We start from the raw sequence: 23413 nt of genomic DNA on the forward strand, positions 1-23413 counted from the left end.
ATTTTCTGTTTTTCATGCAATTTTCATAATAAACTTAAAAGTGAGAGGCCAAGAGGGAGTAAATGACTTGCCCTTAGTCATAGGTACTGTGTAGCAGAGCCAAAGAATCTAAACCTAGATCTGTCTAAGTACAGAGTTTAAGCTCTTAATCACTGACGAGTCCTATCACAGATATTTTTTGCTGACTTTTTTTTTTATTGTACTTTAGATGAAGATTTACAGAGCAAACTAGTTTCTCATTGAATAATCAATACACATATTGTTTTGTGACATTGGTTGCCAACCCTGTGAAATGTCAACACTCTCCCCTTCTCGACCTTGGGTTTCCCATTACCAGCCTTCCTGTCCCCTCCTGCCTTCTAGTCCTTTCCACTGGGCTTGTGTGTCCCTTTAGTCTCATTTTGTTTTATGGGCCTGTCTAATCTTTGGATGAAGGATGAATCTCAGGACTGACTTCATTACTAAGGTGTAAGGGTATCCAGGGGCCATACTCTTGGGTTTTTTTCAGTCACTGTCAGACCATTAAGCCTGGTCTTTTTTTTTCTTTTGTGAGTTAGCATTTTGTTCTACATTTTTCTCCAGCTCTGTCTGGGACCGTCTATTGTGATCCCTGCCAGAGCAGTCGGTGGTGGTAGCCGTACACCATCTGGTTGTGCTGGACTCAGCCTGGTGGAGGCTGTGGTAGGTGCCATCACAGATATTTGAACTTTAAACACGGACTATTTTGTTGAGAGATCAGTGACCAAGAACAACCCAGAGCTTCTGAACCTTGTGTCAGAAACCAAGGTGATACTCTTATCAGGAAGTTCTAGTCCCTACTCCCAGAAAGCTTAAGACAAGTTGTCATTGTTACCTAGAAGCAGATACCTCAGAAAGATGGTCTATATTTAAGAATCTTTATACAAGCAAATGAATGTTAACCTCTTTTGACCGTTCATTCACTCATCTTTTTGTTCATCTATTCTCTCATTCAGGTAAGCTAAATGCAGACCTTTTTTCCTTGACAAGCCATCATATTTGAATATTTGAGCCTTGGTTTCCGGGCTGAATTCATGTGTGTTAAGAAGACAATGAAAATTCTTTAAAGATATTCTCAAGCTCAACAGGAAGGACCATAGAGCTTGATTTCTCCGTGTTGTTCAAGCTGGCTTCATCTGGGGACAAACTCTATTGTAATTTTTCTAGAATTTCGTGCCATTAGGAGTTAAAATAATAAAATCAGTGCAATTAAATTAAATAGAAAATGAGAGTCTTTTATGTACAAGGCTTTAGACAAGGCTTTAGATTAGGTGACAACAGTTGGTCGCTCTTCTGGGAAATTGTTGCTAAAATTACAATCAACTGGCAGACATTGATTGACCTCCTTTACTGCATTGTGTCCCAGGAAAGAAAACAATCTCCTCTTATGGTAAGAGCTAATCAAGCTTAAGCTTAAGTGCTTTTCATACCCATGGGCCTCTTCCAAGACTGTACATTATAAAATCTGCAAAATCACAATATTTTAAGTACAATTGGTCAAAATTACTCTTTCCACTTTAACCTACCCTCCCTCACTCTTCTTGTGTCTGGTAATGTTGGAGTGGTCCCTTGAGATCTAGCCTTGAGGAAGTCGAGCTGTGAATGTGTTCAGTTTGGGTTTAGTGGAATATATTTATGTGGTTTGCAGTCACTTTGATGTATAATTATGAGTCTCCAACTCAGTGTAGGAATGACATCCGGAAGTATTCTAGCTCACTATGCCTACTCCCCAGTGCTGTGACACAAAGGTGTAGGGCCAGCGTTGTATCAAGATATGAATTTGTCCTAACATACCTGGCACTAGAGTCATGGGAGTTAGAAGAGGATGAAATGTATGAAGCCAGACACTAGTTGGTAGAAAATGTTTCTACTCGTCTGATGTCGTATTAGCCTGAAAGTCAGCCTGATACAAAGGTTTGTATGCAGATTGTTTATTTGGAATGTGATCTCAGGGAGCAGGAGTTCAGGACAAGGAAAGTGGAATGGGAAAGAGGGCAAGAAAATTCAAGGATATGATACCATGTTGGATACGACTCCAGGCAACAGGTCTTCAATCCCTACTAGGACTTTTTGAGACGGCTTGTGAAATGCTCTCAGAACTGTTAGCTGGAATACAAAAGGGGGAAGTATTTTTCCCACAGAAATTGACCCCTTCTCATTCCTGGGTTGCGAATGCATAACTATAGAATAAGGTTCAAGAAAAGACCCAAGGCAGGAAACCAGTGGCACATTGAGCTGGACTGATGAGTGATGTCTGAGGGCACTGACTGCGTGCACATAAAGTCGACTAAAGCCTACCTGGAACCAGTCACTGTGGCAGTGGCTGGAGTATAAATGGGCCTAGAGAATTTTGAAGTGGCACTTAAGAGTATCTAATAGTGACATGAATTTTTAAGCAAAGGATTCTATTCTCATGCATTCCTAGTCAAAATAAACATTCTCTCATATTAGGATTATACTCAGTAATGCAGTGTATGCAATTATACATCTACTTTTTTTTTTTAATGAAAATCACACAAAATAGACTTAATCAGAATTATTCTGTTTGTAGGGCACAAACTTAAAATAGTAAAAAAACCCATTGCCATCGAGTCATACAATAGTATTACAAGCAAATTCCAGCCAAAATACCACTGTTTACTATTTCTTTCTAGAGGTTTTTTATGTATATATAATTAATACAAATGAACATTCCCCAATTTTGTTTCTTAAAACGTATTTTGGATAACTTTTCATAATAATTTTTTTAGATTTACTTTGATTCTTTTTAATAGCTAATAGTATTCCATGTATGGGTGTACTGGAGTTTATTTAACCAAGCCTTCTATTAGTGGACGCATAGATGGTGATATTTTCCTAATAGAAATACGTCTTTCTTTTATCTCCTACGCATTTTAAGAGATACTAGGGGGAAAGATAACCAGAATGATGGAAAGGAGTTGTGAAAGAATTTAGAAAAAAAAAAATTTTTTTTTAAGTCATCTGATTGTATCTTTTTTCTCTTTCCCTATTATGACAGTAAAGTACTTGCGATTTCTTGAGGAAACAAGAATAAAAGTAAAATGAGTAATATTTCTCTCAGGATAATGAGGAAAACTTTGAAATAGGAATTTGAAGTAGATGATTTTGAATTTTCCTTCCAACTTCTGTATTCAGTAATTTTTGATAATTTTGATAGCTCTTTTCCTTTATATCACATGATCATTAAGTGATAGCAACTCTACCTCTATTCCAAACTCGGTGTTCAGGAAGAAATTTCCTGAAATGGGGAGACTTGAGTGAGTGAGTGGAAAAATCTAATCCCACTTCTCATATCAAACTGTAAGGATCAGTCAAATCAATGCAGTTTAACTGTTTCACTTGTGTTCTGATGCCAGCTGGACATGCAGCACTTCTTCCTCTGACCCTAACCACCCAGGGCTAGGTCAGACCTCATAAGTTAAAGGGCACAGTCCTCCAGACAGCCAAGTCTGCCCAAGACTTCAGATGCCAGCCACAAGCTTGAGTGTCCCTATGAACCCTCACTTCTGACCTGCTGGCTACAAATTTGGGGTTTTCCCACTATCCCTTCAGGTTGCCAGCTGTAAGCTCAGGGGCCCCTAGAGTTCCCCTTCACTTCTGACTTGCTGGATACAAATTCAAGAGTTCCCTCTATTCCCTCACAGTAGCCGCCATGAGGTAAGAAGTCGCCAGGCTACCTTCATTTCTGACCTGCTGACTCCCACTTCTCCCTCGGGTTTGATAATTGGCAAGAAGGATTCACAGAATTCATGTAAAGTACTCTACTTAAGATTACAGTTTTATTATAGCGAAAAGGATATACAAACAAAGAGACGCACAGGACAAGGTTTGGGAGGGCTCCCAATATGAAACTTCCATTTCCCAACAGACGTACTACCTTCCCACATGCACCAATGTCTGTCAACAACCAGGAAGTCCATGGAGCTTCTGTGTCCAGAGCTCTTATTGGGGCCTCGATGTATAGGCATGATTGATTAAATCATGGCCCCCCTCTCCACAACTGCCCCCCCATCCCCGCAGCCAGCTGATATCCCTCTGTGGTCTTTTTGGCCTGGCCAGCCCGTACCTCAGTCACTTCATTAGCATAAACTCTCAGGTGTGGTCTGGAGGCCTCATCAAAGACAGTTCAATCACTGGGGAAATTCTAAGGTTTTAGAGGTTATCTCTCAGGAACTTAGGACAAAAACCAAATTCTTTGGGTAAAGTTAAATTCTTTACTCCACAGTGAGAAAAAGAGGTAAGATCTTTCTTCTTTTAACAACACCAACCCTCCATTCCCTCTTTAAACCTGTTGCCATTGAGTTGATTCCTCAGACTCATAGGGACCCTGTAGGACAGTAGAACTTTCCTCATAGGGTTTCCAAGGAGTGCCTGGTGGATTCAAACTGTTAACCTCTTGGTTAGCAGCTGTAGCTCTTAACCACTATGCTGCCACACTTTCTAGTTTAAGCGGGTTAAAAAACTGATAAACTCACCTCTCTCCTTAAAGTAACCCATTGCCATAGAGTCAATTGCCATAGTGACCATATAGGACAGAGTAGAACTGCCCCATAGGGTTTCCAAGGAGCAGCTGGTAGATTCGAACTGCTGAACTTTTGGTTAGCAGCCATAGCTGTTAACCACGGCACCATCAGGGCTCTCTCCTTAAAATATGTTGATAGTAAAGCAAACATACAATGTGGTTTGGACTGTAGTATCTTTTAGCACATTGTCTGGGCATAGGCAATTTTTGTTTACTGTAAGAATCATAGGAGGATCATTTTTCCCCCCAAATCTTATTTATTTTGTTATTGTTGAGAATAAACACAGCCAAACATATACCAGTTCAACAGTTTGTACATATACAATTTAGTGACATTGATTACATTGTTTGAGTCGTGCAACCTTTTTCATCCTCCTTTTCTGAGTTGTTCCTCCCTCATTAATATAAACTCACTGCCCCCTAAGGTTCCTATCAATTTGATCCCATATACCCAAAAAACCAAACCCTCTGCCATTGAGTCGATTCCGACTCATAGAGACCCTATAGGACAGTGTAGAACTGCCCCATAGAGTTTCCAAGGAGCGCCTGGCGGATTCGAACTGCCAACCTCTTGGTTAGCAGCCATAGCACTTAACCACTACACCACCAGGGTTTCCTTGATCCCATATAGATAGTTCTTAAAAGAGTGTAATGCTCAAGGCAAACCTTTTTTACTAGTTAAGCTAAACTGTTGCTAGGTTTTAAGAAGACTTCAGGGATTATTTTTGGTTTATGATTTAAAGATTATCTCAGGGCAGTAGTTTCAGGGGTTCGTCCACCCTCCATGGCTCCAGAAAGTCTGGAATCCGTGAGATTTTGAAAATTTATTCTGCATTTTCCCCCTTTTGATGGACCATGTTTTTATGTATGCTTTTGTATAATTACTGATCTTTTCTACCTGTGTTATAGAAATCATCCAAGAAGTTACATCGTTTAGTTAAAATCAAGAGGTTGAACCACTAAACAAAGCTCTAAATGAGTATCGATCCAAAAACTAAGACATATAAGGAAGCAACAGAAGGGAAAAATCATAAAATTAAAACTCTAATATTTGACCTTCGCAGCAGAAGTTTATTTCTTTTTTTAAAATCCCCTACTATTATTGGATACATTGGACTATTACTAATCTCTTGGACTATTACCTAACTAGCATAGTCAGTCCTCGTGTCATCCTCACAAGGGCTACAAATAAGTCTAGAGCAAAGACAGAAATAGACTCATTGGATCCAAAATAAACCCCTCAGTTCTATAGAAGAACTACCTGTCTCTTGGGAAAGATGAGAAGGTTCCCATCATCTCAGCCTGAAAGCCATCTTTTGTCTTAGCCATGTTTTCCACTGCTGATCATTTACTAGGAAAACATTCCAGTGAGTGTACAGTAAGTGTTACAGACCACCAAAAAAGATGAAGTGGAGATGCCCGGCATGCCTCACTATTTATAAGAAAATATTTCCCCAAAAGATGGGAAAATCCAAGTCTTTAAATACTCTGGGAGAGAGGAATAATGGAAAAAACTCTTCAGTTTCTGTTCTGTTAGTTCATGAGATTTTCTCACAAATCATTTGGATGGGCCATTGGACAAGTCATATAATGACTGGAATCTTATATTACTTGCCTCATTTTGGATTTCTGGCTAAAGTATCTGGCAGCAAGACTGAAGCAAAGCAAAACAGAGAGAAGGAACTGGTGGTCGTGTGGGAATGGGAGCCCATCCATTGTTTGTGGCCTGAAATCCTAATGTAGGTGGGAGGGCCGAAGGGCTTGTCTTTAACAGGATATTTTACTTGGATGAAGTAAATGACTTGGCATCTTGCCTTTTAAACGCAACCACAGTTTAGTCTAGGCTAATTTTTTGTTCCAGAAGGTTACTTTACTTGCTGTGTTTGCTATTTCCACCATGGAGTTCATTGAGCAGGTCTTTCTAGCAGAACATACACATATTTATCTGCACCCATTGTCTTGGGCTTGGGAAATTCTGGTTTTCTTTTGGTGTCTGCTTTTTAAGTGTTTTTGAGGTGTGGGTCCTGGGTGTATCAGTCTGGTTTCAACCGGAGAAGCAGAACTAGTAGAACACACATCTGTATCTACACACACACATTAAAAATTTATTATAGGGAATTGGCTTATGTAATTGTGGGGTCACTAGAGCAGACCATCAAGAAGGGAAGATCACAAGCAGGTAGTACTTCACAAGCATGGACTGAAGCTGTTGTCCACGGGAGAGTCCTTCTCTCTGCTTTTAAGACCTTCCAACTGATTAAGTCAGACTCATCCAGGATAATTTCCCTTAACGTCAACTGATTAGGGACTTTAATTACATCTGCAAAATCCCTTCACAGTAGTACCTAGATTAGAGTTTAATTGAGTTAATGGGGACTGTCACCTATGCAAGTTGATATGTCAGAAAACCATCACAGTATGATGCCTCCAGAACAGGCAAATCCATAGAGACATACAGCAGATTCGAGGTTACCAGGCAATGGGAACAGGAGGGAATGGGGAGGGATTACTTAATGGTTATTGGTGTTTTTAATGGGGTGATGAAAGTTTTGAAACTAGAAAGAGCTGGTAGCCGCACGACATTGTAAATACGCTAAATGTCCCTGGATTGTATACTTAAGAATGGTTAATGGTATGTTTTGTGAATTTCACCTCAATTTTTTTTGAAAAAGAAAAATTCATCATATTGTGAGAAACCAAAGAAGAAAATAATACTGCCGTAGAGATGCCTCTGCAGACATTTGGTAAATCAAGGCTGATGTCTCTGCTGCTCTCTAAAAATAGCCCTATCTTAGGGTTCAGTTATCTAACTTTCCCCTGTGTGCCTCAACCAAGGAAGGATGACTAACTCATCTTATTAGGGTTGGACCCCAATCTTGGGTTTTTCCAAAGTTGTTTGTAAAACAAGTTTTTGTTGGCTGAAAAATGTGTTACTATTGGCTGCCATTTTGTGAGCGTTTTAGTATTTGTTTAAACTTAAAAACTAGAGCTTAAGAGCCACCGCCAATAGAAGACTAAGTGCTTATTTCACCCGAGAAGCTATTAAAATGGTCTCTTTTGTGAGAGTGGGAGTGGGTATAGAAAAAGGCAACAGGAGGGATCCTTATGAAAATGTATTGTACCTTGACAGTATCGATGCGAATATTCTGATTGTGATATTGTGATTCCGTTTTGCAAGATGTTACCATTGGGAGGGAACTGGGTAAAAGTACTCAGATTTTCTCTGATATTTCTTACAACTTCATGTGAATGTACAATTATTTCAAAATAAAAACTTAATTTTAAAAAAAGGATCTATTTTGCAAACCAAAGAATACTTTTTTATAATGTGAATAATCATTTTCTAATTCACTTTTAAAAAAACAATCTTCTTTTTAAGGAGACAGATATCTATATACACTTAGCACTGTGGTGGGAATATAAAAACAACCAACATATATCCATGATATATATTTGATGAGTGGAAGAACGTTTGCCTAAAGGAAAAATTGTAGGTCACAATTGAGTGTACTTAAATTGGGAACCAAAAGACCTGGTTTATTTTATCAGGCTCTATCATTTACTAGCCATTGGTTTTGGACAAGTCTTATAACCACTCAAATTAAGTTTCCTTTTCTGTAAAATGCAGTTAAGACCACTGACATGTTTCACTCTCAGGATATTCATTTGATCCTATTCAGCAAATATTTAAACACCTACAGTGTGTTAGATATTGAATGTACTGTGCTGGGTATGGAAAGGTTCAAATGGTATACATAAAAGTAGGCCTGGGCTGCTGCTGCTTCCTCTTTTCTTTTTAAAATTTTATTGTGATAAAATATGTATAACAAAAAACTTGCCCTTTTAGTGCAATTCTATGGCATTATTACATTCACTGTGTTGTATAACCACTATGGACCTGGGCTTCTTAACAATGTATCTGTAACATTGAACAGGACACTCTTGGACGCTAAGCACTTTTTACCTTTTGGTGTGTATCTTGAATTACACTACTAATGGTTTCTGTGAAAGCTATTATAGCTACTAAATTAGTCAATAAATTCAGGGTTCTATCCAGGAAATGATCTTATTAGGAGATATTGTCTGTATCAAATAAACCCCTATCCTTTCCAAAAAAATTTTACACTTTAGGAAACCATCATTCCATATTCCACCCCGGTAGACCTCAGTGGTGGACATGGTAGTTCAGGCCTAACTGGAAGTGATGTCGTTGATGGCTGAGATGACCCCTGCATGCCTAGAGTAAAGGAGCTGTCCTGCTAGGGAGATTTTGGCCAGACTCTTACCAGTGGGCCATTGGAATTTGTGAAAGTAGTAAAGCTTTTGGTAAAAAGGGGCTTTTGTCTCCTAGAATAGCAACAGTTATCAGCTCTTAAAACCAGTGATTTCTATATACAGCAAATGCTTCTATATATATACTCATGTATTGTTTACATAGGACTATTTTAAGATCTGTGTCACATTTTTCTGGTGTATTTTATGGTGGGAAAATTCAATTGGAAAAAATGTACTTAGCTCTGGTGGGGATGGTAAGGTAAAATAAGCACTTTTTTTTTTTTAACATGAAGTTTATTGTTTTGTTTTCATTTTAGCTTTAAATAGTACTGAAGTAGTTAGGTGATAGTGCTCTAAATGAAATCGCATTGCATGTTCTTAAGCAAGTTTAACCATTGTAGCTCATATTATAATACTAGCTCTATCACCATGTTAGTAGAAGACGTGCAAGACATAATAAGAATTCATCCTTGTATTCATTTAAAAAAAATCTGCAAGAAAATGATTGTGTTTGTGTTATGTGGCTTGTAATCCAGGCTGTATTTTATTTTAATTTTGCAGCTGTTGAATTGAGGAGGAAATGGATAGGGAATGGACCTGCCTTCTATTGAGACTAATGTGGGGGTAGAGACCAATGCACTCCTAGAATCCAGGTGTGGCTGTGGCAGGGCAGTGCCATAGATTGAACTGTGTGTCCCAAAAATATGTGTTGTAAATCCCAACCTCTATGCCTGTGGTTATAATTCCATTTGGGAATGGGTTGTCTTTGTTATGTTGATGAGACAGAATTAGTATAGGGTTTATCTTGAGCAAATCTCTTTTGAGATATAAAAGAGATTAAACACAAGCTAGCAAGCAGAGACGGGGGAAGAGAGATGCCAAGCCAAATGAAGATCACCCAGGAGCAGAAGCTAAGAGACAAGAACCTTCCTCCAGAGCCAACAGAGAAAGAAAGCCTTCCCCTAGATCCAGCATCCTGAATTTGGACTTCTGGCCTCCTAAACTGTGAAAAAATAACTTTATGTTTGTTAAAGCCATCTGTTTGCTAGATAACTAAGACAGGCAGCGAGTGAGGTGGGTGGAGTACTGCGATGGCTGCCTGCTTACCCTGAGGACAGGCTCCTTCCTACCTATGCTGTGTGGGAGATAAGTGAGAAACAAGGAGCTTTCAGTCTAGCAGAGGAGAAGATCACAAACCTTAATTATAAGGCAGAAAGTAACAGATAGATGCCTTAAGAGAAATTCAGATAATGTTATGGGAGTTTAGTAGTATAAAAGACAGTTTCTACCTTTGGACAATAGAAAAGGCTTCTTGTTAAAGATATTTTGAGTTGAGTTATAAATTACAGGCAACATTAAAAAGAGTTAAAAAGGATCAAGATGGTGAGGAGAGCAGATGAAGGGACAAGTGGAACTGTGGAGGTCATGATTGAAGAAAATCAGGTCATCTGATTGGCTGAACTGTGAGAGTAAAGATAGGGGAGTATGGAGATCAAAGGACTGAGGAATTGGGAGGAACCAAGAGATGATGGCCTTTGAACAAAACTCTAAGAAGTTTTTTCCTTAAGAATGAAGAACACCAAAGACATGAGGAAAATATTAGCCCAAGAGACAGAAAACAAAAACAAAAACCAAACCTGTTGGTGTCAAGTCAATTCTGACTCATAGGGACCCTATAGGACAGAGTAGAACTTCCCCACAGAGTTTCCAAGGAGCACCTGGTGGATTTGAATGGCTGACCCTTTGGTTAGCAGCTGTAGCACTTAACCACTACACCACCAGGGTTTCCAAGAGACAGAAAGGGCCACATAAACCAGAGACTCCATCAGCCTGAGACCAGAAGAACTAGATGGTGCCTGGTTACTATCAATAACTGCCCTAACAGGGAACACAACAGAGAGTCTCTGATGGTGCAGGAGAAAACTGGGGAACAGAACTCAAATTCTGGTAAGAAGATGAGACTTAATGGTCTGACTGAGACCAGAGGAACCCCTGAAACCATGGCCCCCAGATGCCCTGTTAACCCAGAACTAAAACCATTCCCAAAGCCCACTCTTCAGACAAAGATTAGACTGGGCTATAAAACATAAAGTAATACTTGTAAAGAGTGTGCGTATTCAAGCAGATACGTGAGACCAAATGGGTGGCTGCTGTCTGAAGGCAGGAAGGGCTAGGAGCTGGTTGGATGGACACAGTATACCTGGGGTGGAAAGGGGGAGTGTGCTGTCACATTATAGGAACTGCAGCTAGTGTCACATAAAAATACGTGTATAAATTTTTGTAGGAGAAATTAACTCGAGCTGTAAACTTTCACCTAAAGCACAATTAAAAAAAAAAAAAGTTGTTGTCTCCTTAATTTCATAGTTGATGGGAAATTTAAGCACTTTTGAGCAGTAGAATGATATGATCGTATTGTGGTTTATTAAGTTTTATCTTTGTGTATACAGGAGTAGAGAAGAGATTGGAATAGGCAGACCAGATAAAATAATTTGATAATTTAGGAGCAAAGTAATGAGCCTAGGGTGGGAGACACATGAGGATGGACATGAGTTGTGGTGGGGAAAGAATCAACAGGATTTGGAATCTGGTACTAAGGATTAGGGAATCCCTGGGTGGTGCAAACAGTTAATGCTCTCAGCTGTTTAACTGAAAGGTCGGAGGTTCAAGTCCAGCCAGAGGTGTCTTTGAAGAAAGGCCTGGTGACCTACTTCCAAAAAATCAGCCATTGAAAACCCTTTGATGCACAGTTCTACTCTAACACATATGGGGTTACCATGAGTTGGAATCAACTTGACAGCAACTGGTTTTCCTCGGCATTAAAGGAGAGGAGTCAAGGACAGTTTGGAGATTTCCTGCTGACTAGGATGATACTGGGATAGAGACAGGAAGCTTAGGAGGCAGAGCTTATTTTCTAGGGCTGAGCTTGATTTTACATTTTTTTGAGCTTCTGGTAGGATATTTAGTGGGATTTTTTTGTTCTCTTGCCACTATTCCTGGTTCCCCCTTAAGAACTGGAAGCTGACGAGCAAAATTGCTGCTTGTTGCCATTTACATTTAGCAGGATCTTAGAATCCTAACATTCTTGAATTGGAAGGGACCTCAGAGGTCATTCAGTCCAGCTTCCCCTACAGTGTCATTGGCAGCATCTGCTTAAGTATTACCAGTGATGGGAGTTTGCTGACACACAGAGCAAGGCGACCCAGCCCTGTTTAAATGGCTTTTATCATTATTAGCATTTTCTTTTACATATTAATATAAAATTTACCTTCTCTTGACCTCTAACCATGAATTTTTGTTCAGCCTTCAGGAAATAACTATAGAGAATAGAGCTAAGCTTTCATCCACCTGATAGCATTGGCCTTCACTTTGGCAACTCTGAAGGCTTGTTTTGTGTTAGGTATATTGTACTAGACTTGGCAGGGGATGGGGATGAAGGGTAATAGTAAGATGAGTAAAACAGAGGCCCTTGTCAGCAAGGAGTTTATAATCAAGAAGACAATTACCGGTGTGCTAAATTGAGGTACAAGTGTGCAGATAACAAGTTGCTGGGCTGAGGAGGCGTAAGAACCAAGTGATTGCTTTTCATTTCAGATATTTGAAAACTGCTGTTGTCTTTGCCCATGTTTCTCTTCTAATAGAGTATCTTGTTTAATTGTGCCTTGTGTGACTTAGTTTATACATCTTTCAGCATCTTGGTGATTCCCTTCTGTATGCATTTCAGTTTGTCTCTTGTAAAATGCATGGCCCAGACCTGAACGTAGTAGTATTCCAGGTATGGCTAAATATAGTAAGAGAATCGCTTCCCTTATTCCAAACTGTACTGCCACTCAATCACCTTGAGATAATATGTTGCTAGACCACCATGTGATCTCTCTATCCTTTAGGGACCTGCGGTCAACCAAGAGAAGGGGTTGAAAAGACCAATGTTTATTGCAGCACTATTCATAATAGCAGAAGGTGGAAACAACCTAAATGTCCATCAACAGATGAATGGATAAACAAAGCGTGGTGCATATATATAATGGAGTACTACCCTACTAGAAAGAGAAATAAAGTCCTGATACGTGCTACAACTTAGATGAACCTTGAAAACATTATGCCAAGGGAAATCAGTCAGTCACAAAAGGGCAGATATTATATGATCCCACTTAAATGAACTATCTAGAATAGGCAGGTGTATAGAGACCAAAGCCTATTAATGGTTACCAGGAATAGGAGGGAAGGGGAAAGAGGGAGTCATTGCTTCGGGGGCATTGAACTTCTGATAAGCGTCATGGAAAAATTTGGAAATGGATAGTGGTGATGATTGTACGACATAATGGAAGTAATTGTCACTGGTTGTACATGTAAAAAATGTTGATGACTGAGACTAGAAGGATCCCGGAGGTCATGGTCCTCAGACCTTCTGTTAGCCCACGACTGGAACCATTCCCAAAGCCAACTCCTCAGACAGGAATTGGACTGGAGAGGAGTGAGCTTGGCTCAAGTAGACACATGAGACTATGTGGCAGCTCCTGCCTGGAGGGGAGATGAGAAAGCAGAGACGGACAGAAGCTGGCTGAATGGACACAGGGAATACAGGGTGGAGAGGAGGAGTATGCTGTCTCATTACGGGGAGAGCAACTAGGAGTACATAACCCAAAAAACCAAACCCATTGCCGTCGAGTCGATTCCGACTCATAGCAACCCTTTAGGACAGAGTAGAATTGCCCCATAGAGTTTCCAAGGAGCCCCTGGTGGATTTGAACTGCCGACCTTTTGGTTAGCAGCCGTAGCACTTAACCACTATCCCATCAGGGTTTCCAGGAGTACATAGCAAGGCATATATAAATTTTTATATGAGAGACTGACTTGATTTGTAAACTTTCACTTAATGTGCAATAAAAAAAAAAATTTTTTTTAATGTCAAGTCAGCCATTTTTTTGCTTTATGTAAACTCACCACAATTAAGAAACAAAAGAGGGGAAGAAGGGATTGGGGTTAAGGAAGAGGAGACCTTACAGAAGAGGCCACATGTAGTAGGGCTGTATTCCTTTTGGAACCTGAAGTCTGCTTAACCAACTAAGCCATTTCTCCCATCACTGCCTGTTACTATCCCCTGCTCCTTGCCCAGCCTCTCCTCCCTTTTCTTCACTTTCACTTGCAGGTCATCCATGACATCCTGACTCTTTACTTAGCTGAACCTTGGCTTTCCCCTCACAGCACCTTTCCCCTTTTGCCTCCAAGAGAGGTTCCTCCTTCTAACCTCCCTAACTCAAGGAATCCATGAGGAGGACTTTTATATTCTTCTTGCTTTCGATTTCACCCAAGTATTCTCTCTTCTCTTTCCCAGTCCTCATGATGCCACACACATTCTAGGACACTCACTTTTACAGAGTCTTCGATGATTTTAGCCCATGACTGATAACCCGTCTTCACTCCATTCTCTAAGCAGACAGACATTTGTGGGCCCCCTACTATGGTAGAAGAAATATGCTGGATGCTGTGAGCAATAAAAAAGTGGATAAGATGCCGTTGCTACTTGCAAGAAGGATAAGGTATGCCTAACCGATAATTAAAATATGAAGTAGACAATCATACATATCTTAAGAGAGATTTGGAGCATGTGTTCTGAGAATTACGACTCACCAGAAGAAGGGTATTGAAGGCAAAAGAAACAGAATAAACAAGGGCATATGGCTGGAAAAGCATGGATGTGTAATACAGGTAGCAAGTTTATCCAAAAAATATAGTTACGTGATTTGAAGGAGTACATTTAAAAGAGCCTTGAGTCACAGGATTTAACAATTCATTGGAGGTGAAGAGTGAGAAAGAGAGAGAGTGCACATAAGTGAGCTCAAATGAAGAAGACTGACAGTACCAGGTTGGCCAGGATGTGAAGCAACTGGAACTCTCAGACATTGCTGGTAAGAGTATAAATTGGTACAACCACTTTGGGAAACTGTTAATATCTGCTAAATATGCACCTGCCCTGTGACCTAGTGTGGAAACCCTGGTAGCATAGTGGTTAAGAGCTACGTCTGCTAACCACAAGGTCGGAAGTTTGGATCCACCAGGTGCTCCTTGGAAACGGTATGGAGCAGTTCTACTCGGTCCTGTAGGGTCTCTATGAGTCGGAATCAACTCGAAGGCAGCGGGTTTTTATGACCTGGTAATCCCGTTCCTAGGTATATACCCAAGAGAAATTAGTGCATTTGTTCTCTAAAAGACATGTGCAAGATGTTCATACAGCTTTATTCATAATAGCCCAAAACTACAATAATTCAAATATTCATTAATGGGAAAATAGATAAATTATGGTAAATTCGTACATTGACTGCACAGGGACAAGAAAGAACAAATCATGATTCATACAACAATGTGGATGAATCTCCCACACTATACGGGGTATGATTTATAGGATCACAGGATTTTCAAGGATAGGCAAAACTCATCTATGGTGATAGAAGTCAAAATAGTGGTTACCTCTTTGGGGGTGCAGTTAGAGGTACTGACTATGAAAAGGCATGAAAGAATCTTTTAGGATGCTGCAATGTCTTTATTTTGATCTGGGTGGTAGTTCCACAGCTGAATACGTATTTAAAAATTGACTGAGCTGTGCATTGTATGCACTGTATGGATGTATGTGTAATGTGTATGTATTCTTCAATTAAAAAGAGGGGATGGTGACAAATTCCCATAAGACCAGACTTAATGGTCTGACTGAGACTGAAAGGACCCTGGTGGTCACGGTCCCAGACCTTCTGTTGCCCCAGGACAGGAACCATTCCCGAAGCCACCTCTTCAGACAGGGATTGGACTGGACAGTGGGTTGGAGAGGGATGCTGGTGAGGAGTGAGCTTCTTGGATCAGGCGGACACTGGAGACTATGTTGGTGTCTCCTGCCTGGAGGGGAGATGAGAGGGTGGAGGGGGTTAGAAGCTGGCGAAATGGACACGAAAAGAGAGAGCGGAGGGAGAGAGCGGGGTGTCTCAGTAGAGGGAGAGTAATTGGGAGTGTGTAGCAAGGTGTATATGGGTTTTTGTGTGAGAGACTGACTTGATTTGTAAACTTTCACTTAAAGTACAGTAAAAATTATTTAAAAAAAGGGGGGGGATGGTGAGAAGGAGTGAGGGAGAGAAGAGACAAAGGTGATTTCAAAGTTTTATGCCTGAGTGATTAGAGATGTAATATGGTGTCGTTTCCAGAAGTGGGGACTCAAAAGAAGAGGAGTGTTATTTTGGGGAGGAAGTTCCCTTGTGGACAAGCTGTGCTCTATCATAATGGCACAGGCCTTTTATCTCTGGTCAAGGCTGCCTTGCAGAAGCAGGCAGTTTGTGTCTCCCTGTTAGAAGCAGGAAGTAGAAATCACACCAGACAGGGACTCCAGAGTCCTTGGGCATGTCACCGTAATCTTCAGTTTCTTCCTCTGTGATCTTTCTTATCTTCAGCATCTTTTGTCACCAAAATCATCTATTAAGACCTTTGTACTGCATTTGAAACTTCTGGCCACGCTTTGCTTCTTGAAATGGCTTATTTGACTTCTAAGACACCATTCCCTTTATTCTCCCCCTATCCCACTGGCCACTCCTTCTCAGTCTTCTTTTTGGTATATCTTAACTTCTCAACCTGTAAAACTTTGGCATGCCCCTGGGCTCAGTGCTTGGATCTCTCCTCTGTCCACACCCACTCCTAGGTGACCTCTTTGGGTGTGTGGCTATAATCCCCATCTATACACCAATGGAGGCAGTGAGAGTTTAATAGTAAAATTCTTGCCTTGCATGGAAGAGATGCCAGTTTGATTGCTGGCCGGTGCACCTCGAGTACAGCCCACTGTCAGTGGAGGCTTGTGTGTTGCTATGATGCTGAGCAGGTTTCATGGAGCTTCTAGGCTAAGACTAGGAGGAAAGATCTGGTGATCTACTTCTTAAAAAATCACTAGGGAAAACTCTGTGGGTCACGATGGTCCAGTCCCATTGTGCACAGGTCGCCATGTGCTGGGGGCCGACTCGACGGCAGCTAACGATAATGGCAGCAACGACATACACCAAGGACTCCGAGTGTTCCATCTATAGCCCACATCTCTCCCCCCGCTCTGGAATTCTGGACTCGTGTATCTATCTGCCTATTTGATATAGGATGGAACTTTTCAAACTTAACCTGTCTAAAACTGAACTGGTTTCTCTCTTCCAAACTTGTACCTGCCCCTGTCGTCCTCAGTAAATGGTATCTGTGTACAGGGTTGCTATGAGCTGTTACTCGACGGCAGTGGGTTTGGTTTTGGTTTGATGTCTTTCCAGTTGCTCAGGCCAAAAACCTTCCAGTCATCCTCTACTCTTCTCATTCTCTCCTGCCCCACATGCAGTCTATCAGCAAATCCTCCTGGTTGTACCTGAATTATATATCCAGAACCCAGAAGTCTCCTCATTGCCTCCAATAATATCATCCTGTCCAAGCCAGCATTGTCTCTCATTTGGATTACTGAGTTAGCTCTCAGCTGGGTTTCCTTCCCTGCTGCCACCCACCTTCTACCAGCTGCCAAGCCTTTTCTCGACACAGCAGCCAGAGTGACCATTTTACAACATACACAGATCATGTCACTCACTCTTCTGATCAGAGCTTTCCAATGACTTGCTGTCTCATGCAGAGTAAAAGCTGGTTTTCACGATGGTTACATGATCTGTCCTGCCTCCCCACCCCCACACACCCTTCATCTTTACCCGTTTCCCTCTTGCACACTCTGTTCAGCCACACTGGCCTCCTTGCTTTTTCTCGAGCACATCAAACCTCTCCCTCTACTGTTCCCTCTACCTAGAACATCCTAGCCAGCCCCGTATCTGCATTGCTTGACTCCTTCCAGTCCTTCAGCTTTGTGCAGATGTCACCTTATTAGGGAAGTCTTTCTCTCTGACCATCCTATATTACATATCATCTTGCCCCTACTAGTCTCTTCTCCGTAGCACATTTAACACAGTTTGACATGCCTTTTCATTGTCTGTTTCTCTTACTGTCCGTCTCCCCCTAGAATGTAAGCCTCTTGAGGGACAATGATTTGTTTTGATCCCTGTGATATGGGCCTGGCACATAGTAGGCATTCTGTTAATATTTATCGACTGAATAGACGAAAATGGTGCATCTGTAATTCGCTGATAATTATATAGTATGGTATTTTATGACTTAAAATTACGTTCACATACATTATCTCACTTGATCAGTTCATTTGCTTTTGCGAAATCAGACTAAATCCACTTCTAATTATATGCTATTTAAAGTGTATTAAAAAAAAAAATTTAAAGTGTATTGACTGACTATTAATATACAAACTGATTTCCTTGGGGGAATTTAAGAAATGACCATTAAAAATACAAGCTTCATCTAATTTAGGTCCATGTAGGGGGACCTAAATTCTGATTTGTAGTGCATTTATTATTTTTTTTAATTACCAATTTTATAGAACTCCCTCTTAGGAACTTAATTTATTCCTACTTACTGAGTTATTACTATAATTTCTAGGTTAGATACATTGGAAGTTCTTTAAAAACAAAGACATATCCAGACAAAGATTAGACAGGCCTATAAAACAAATAATAAACACGTGAGGAATGTGCATCTTAGTTCAATCAAATATACAAAACTTAATGGGCAACACCTGGCCAAAAGCAAGATGAGAAAGCAGGAAAACTGGACGAATGGAGCCAGGAAACCTGGGGTGGAAACGGGGAGAGTGCTGTCACATTGTGGGGGTTGCAACCAATGTCACAAAACAATAGATGTATAAATTTATGAATGAGAAACTAACTTGAACTGTAAACTTTCACCTAAAGCACAATAAAATTAAAAAACAAAAAATAAATCAATAAAGACATATCAAATGGTTTCATTGTCCTGTCCTTGGTTAGTGAGAGCATCAGGGCATCACATCAGGGAACCATCGGACCCTGCATGCTATGCTAATGGTGCCCCCTGTAAGTTGTGCAACACAGCAGTAATGGTGAGTGTAAAGTGTTGGCTTGACTCTCTCATTATCGAATCTTCTGTTTGCTTTCTTCCTGCTGTTTGAGTGGCATTTTAGGACCCTACAGGCTCTGTTTGCCTTGTGCACACAACATTAAGCCTTTTTGACTACTGTATGTCACTTTTTTATTAGTACAGCTGTGCCAAGTTGTTCTTAATTCTGCTCTTCTTCGTCTGCTCTCTTGGCTTACTTCCTCAACCATTTATTTCAGTTAGTCTCTTGTTCCGTGTCACCTCATTGACACCAATCTTGTATGATAGCCAGAGAGTTCATATTTTCCTCAGGCAGTTACAGGTACCCTTTGTCAGCATAATCACTATCCTGTTGATTATTCTTGTCAAAATACAGATGGTATCTGTCATTAACAGTTTGAGCCTAGAAGGGTGGTGTGGTTAAAATATGCAAATGTGGTAACCCTCCACCACTCTGGGCTGGTTTACCAATCCACGGAGAATGTGCAAATAAGGATTTGGGGAGCAGCGGAAGCAGGCAGAGGCAGAAAGTTGATCTCAGTATTACTTTGAATAGATTATTTTAGTTATTTAGCCCCTTTCACAATGAAGATATGGTTCCTGTAACTTCATCTGTGCAAGTGCCCTGCCTTGAGCACATAGTAGTTACAGAAATAGGAACAATCTAAGTTATTATTTCATAATTTGAACTCAGAGGTATTCATATTCTGAATGTTCTGTACTCTGAAAACAGACCTGCTTAGATTCTCTTAGGCCTGGCTTCTTGTTGTTGTTAGGTGCTGTGGAGCCGATTTCGACTCATAGCGATGCCCTGTGACAGAATAGAGCTGCCCCATAGGGTTTTCTGGGCTGGGTAGTCTTTACTTTTTTAATCTTTACGGAAGCAGATTGCCAGGTCTTTCTTCTGAGGAGTCGCTGGGTGGGTTTGAACCAGCAACCTTTCCATTGGCTTATTGACTCCTTTTTCCTCCATATCTAGGACCAGACTAGCAGGAGAGAGGCTAGAGGTTTAAGTTTCAGGAGAGTCCAAAGCTACTAGGATATTGCAAGACCTTACATCTAGCCAAAAGGGCTGTCTCCAAGCCTTAATCATGGTAGCAACTTATTTGTTCTATATACAGTTTGTCAAGTTTATTAAAAAGCTTTAGTGTTACTTAATGCCTGCAATTTTGTATTCTAATGATTGCTATACTTTTATTTTTCTCTTTGTAAGTTAGGAATCCGTGAGTTCATGGACAGTTTTCCCAAAGTCGCCTTTCTCCTTTCAATCCTGACTGTATTGCTCGAGTGCTCAGGTTAAGAAAGGCCCTAGTTCAGCTCAGTTTTTAAATTTCTGTACTGAAAAATGATTTACATTTTGCTTGGGATTGATCCCTTGATGGGGCCTGAAGACTGAACTCCCTCCCTCAGTGGATGGTTAAGCAGGAAAGGTGCACTGTGTCGCGGTTCTCCGAAAGCATCGAGCAGGGCAAGGGGTGTCACCTGTCTCACTGTGCGCAGGGAAGAAGGTTCAGCAAACAGGACTTCTCACCAGGAATTGTAAAGCTAGAAGAATGTGGTTCTCTAGTAGATGCAGAAGTTTCTAACATTGGAGGGGAGAAGGGTGTGAATGGCTACAAGTGAACTCTGAAAAAAACAGGCATTCATTATCTAAAGATATTTAATAATTTGCAGTCTAAATAATTTCTCCTGGAGCAAGGCCCTTTCCAGTCAGATCCCTTGGTGCTATGGAGCTGGTATTTCAAGTATGTCCATCTGCATTTAAACGAATTGCTCCAAGACAATCTGATTATGCGGTAGTTACTTTGGTGAGAATAGCGCCTCAGTGGAATGGAAACTTCATTTTGAGTCTAATATTAGACCTTGCTTTGGAAAATTCCTTTTAAATGATCACAAGCTGGGAATAGCAAAAGAATTTAACTTTCGACAGACAGCATTCACCAAGAATTTTTAACTGCTTATGCTGGGTCCTTGGGAAAGCAGATGTGAGAAACTTACCGGACTGCATGGACTAGACTAGAATTGACTTGACCTGCTAGAGTGTTTATAGCTATTGCTGATAAGTTTCCCCCCAGTCTAATTTGTTCAAAATATTTTCATTCTTTGAGCATGAGCAGGCTAGGGATGAAAATTGTTAGGATGCCTAATTGTCTAACAATCTAAACGTCTAGGCTTCCAGACATTGGTGCCTATAAAGGGGTCTGAGGCAGAGCCTAAACGGACTTAAGACTGCAGAGTTTAGAAAAGGGCCTGTAAATATACAGGACCAAAGCTAGTTTCTAAGTGAGTGCTGGGAACTTCATCAGACCTGGCCTACTGAGAATATTTTTAGTTTGGCTGGCTGGTTGTATCTGGGTGAACTCACCCAACTTGAAGTTTTAAGTAAACTTTATTTAAAGGACCCCCCCCCAAAAAAAAGGAAAAGAAAGAAACCTCTGCCATTTAAAAAAATAGTGTGTTAACTGATCATCAAGTTTCCAGATCATGTCTAAACCTGTTGCTGTCAATTCCCACTCTTAACGACCTTGTAAGACAGAGTAGAAATGCCCCATAGGGCTTCCAAGGAGTGGCTAGTGAATGCGAACTGCCGTCCTTTTGGTTAGCCACCAAGCTCTTAACCACTATGCTACCAGGGCTCTTCCAGCTTAATTTACGGATATGTTTTAGGTGCTTCACATGTCTTAGGTTGGAAGGAATCAATATTGGAGTTTGAATGATGCATGTAATATTTAAGAAGATCTTTCTCAAATTGAAATGCATCGTTTAGTCATCGTGTACAATTAATGTTTTTTTTTTTTTTAATTGTGCTTTAGGTGAAAGTTGGCAGCGCAATTAGTTTCTCATTCAAAAACTAATACACAAATTGTTTTGTAACATTGGTTGCAATCCCCGCAATGTGTCAGCACTCTTTCCCTTTCCCTTTATGCCCTGGGTTCCCCATGTCCATTTGTCCAGTTTTCCTGTCCCTTTCTGTCTTCTCATCTTTGCTTTTGGGCAGGTGTTGTCCATTTGGTCCAGTATACTTGGTTGAACTAAGAAGCACTTTCCTCACATGTGTTATTGTTTGTGTAACAGGCCTGTCTAATTTTTGGCTGAAACGTGGACTTTGGGATTGGTTTAGTTTTGAGGTAGCAGGGTGTCCGGGGGCCATGTAGTCTCAGGGGTTCCTCTAGTATCTGTCAGACTAGTAAGTCTGGTCTCTTTTGTGTGTGAATTTGAATTTTGTTCTACATTTTTCTCCTACTCTTCCAGGACACTGTATTGTGATCCCTGTCAGAGCAGTCAGCAGTACCACTGGGCACCAGCTAGTTCTTCTGGGCTCAGGCTGGTGGAGGCTGTGGTTCATGTGGTCCATTAGTCCTTTGGACCAATATTCTCCTTGTTTCTTTCGTTTTTTTCATTCTCCTTTGCTCCAGATGGGATGGGATAAATAGATACATCTTAGATGGCCACTTGAAAGCTTTTAAGACCCCAGGTGCTACTCATCAGAGTAGAAGGTAGAACATTTTCTTTATGAACTGTTATGCCAATTGACCTAGATGTCCCCGAGACCACAATCCCCAGGCCTCAGCCCCTGTAACTGAGTCCCTCAAGGTGTTTGAATGTATCTAGGAAGCTTTTTTGACTTTGCCTGGGTCAAGTTGTACTGACTTCTCCTATATTGTGCATTGCATAGTGAGGATTTTTTCCCGCTGACTAAGCTGGTAATAAGTTGATGGTGCCTTAGAAATGAGGAACAGTATTAATAAAACAATAAGAGTTATCATTTATTGAGCTCCCACTGAATACCAGACACTGTCTTTGTTAGGTACCAACATTATCTCTGATCTTCACAATAGCCCTCTTTGGTAGCAATTATTATTAGCCTGGTTTTAAAGATGAGGAGACTGAGGCTCAAAAAGTTATGTAGTTTACTCATAGTCACACAGCTAGTAAGCGGCTAAAAAGTGGCCCTGCTAGAATTCAAGTCCAGGACTATTTGACTTCGAAAATCCTCTGCTCATCCCCTGCCTTCCTGGCCATCTATCTCCTCAAGCAGCAGCTTTTAAACTTTTTGTCTTAGGATCCCTTTAAACTCTTAAAAAATAGAGGGTCCTAGAGCTTTTGTTTATGTGGGTTATATCTTTTGATATTTACTGTATTTGAAATTAAAACTGGGCAGTTTAAAACATATATATTTATTAACTCATATTCGTAAAACAGGAAACCCTGGTGGCGTAGTGGTTAAGTGCTATGGCTGCTAACCAAAGGGTCGGCAGTTCGAATCCATAAGGCGCTCCTTGGAAACTCTATGGGGCAGTTCTGCTCTGTCCTGTGGGGTCGCTATGAGTCAGGATCGACTTGACGGCACTGGGTTTGGTTTTGGTTTTTCGTAAAACAATAATAAATCCATTATATATTAACATAAATAACATAATTTTATAAAACTATTTTCCAAAACAAAAAAAAATTAACAGATGTCATTGTTTTATCTAGCTTAATAGATGACAGCAGGATCCCTATGCCTAACTATGTGTTCAGTCTGTTGGGATATACTATTTTGACTGAAGTATAAAGAAAAGCTGGCCTCACACAGATATATATTTGGAAAAGGGAGGATTATTTTAATAG

General features: G+C 40.6%; 1 protein-coding gene across 4 annotated transcripts in view; it reads left to right on the forward strand.

The window, feature by feature from the left end:
• The window catches only part of CNNM2 (cyclin and CBS domain divalent metal cation transport mediator 2), a 180520-nt gene that overhangs the window by 116616 nt on the left and 40491 nt on the right, over nucleotides 1–23413 (forward strand). The gene's annotated exons all lie outside the window — the stretch shown is intronic.

This window comes from Elephas maximus, chromosome 16, assembly GCF_024166365.1.
Source record: "Elephas maximus indicus isolate mEleMax1 chromosome 16, mEleMax1 primary haplotype, whole genome shotgun sequence".
Classification (NCBI taxonomy): Eukaryota; Metazoa; Chordata; class Mammalia; order Proboscidea; family Elephantidae; genus Elephas; species Elephas maximus.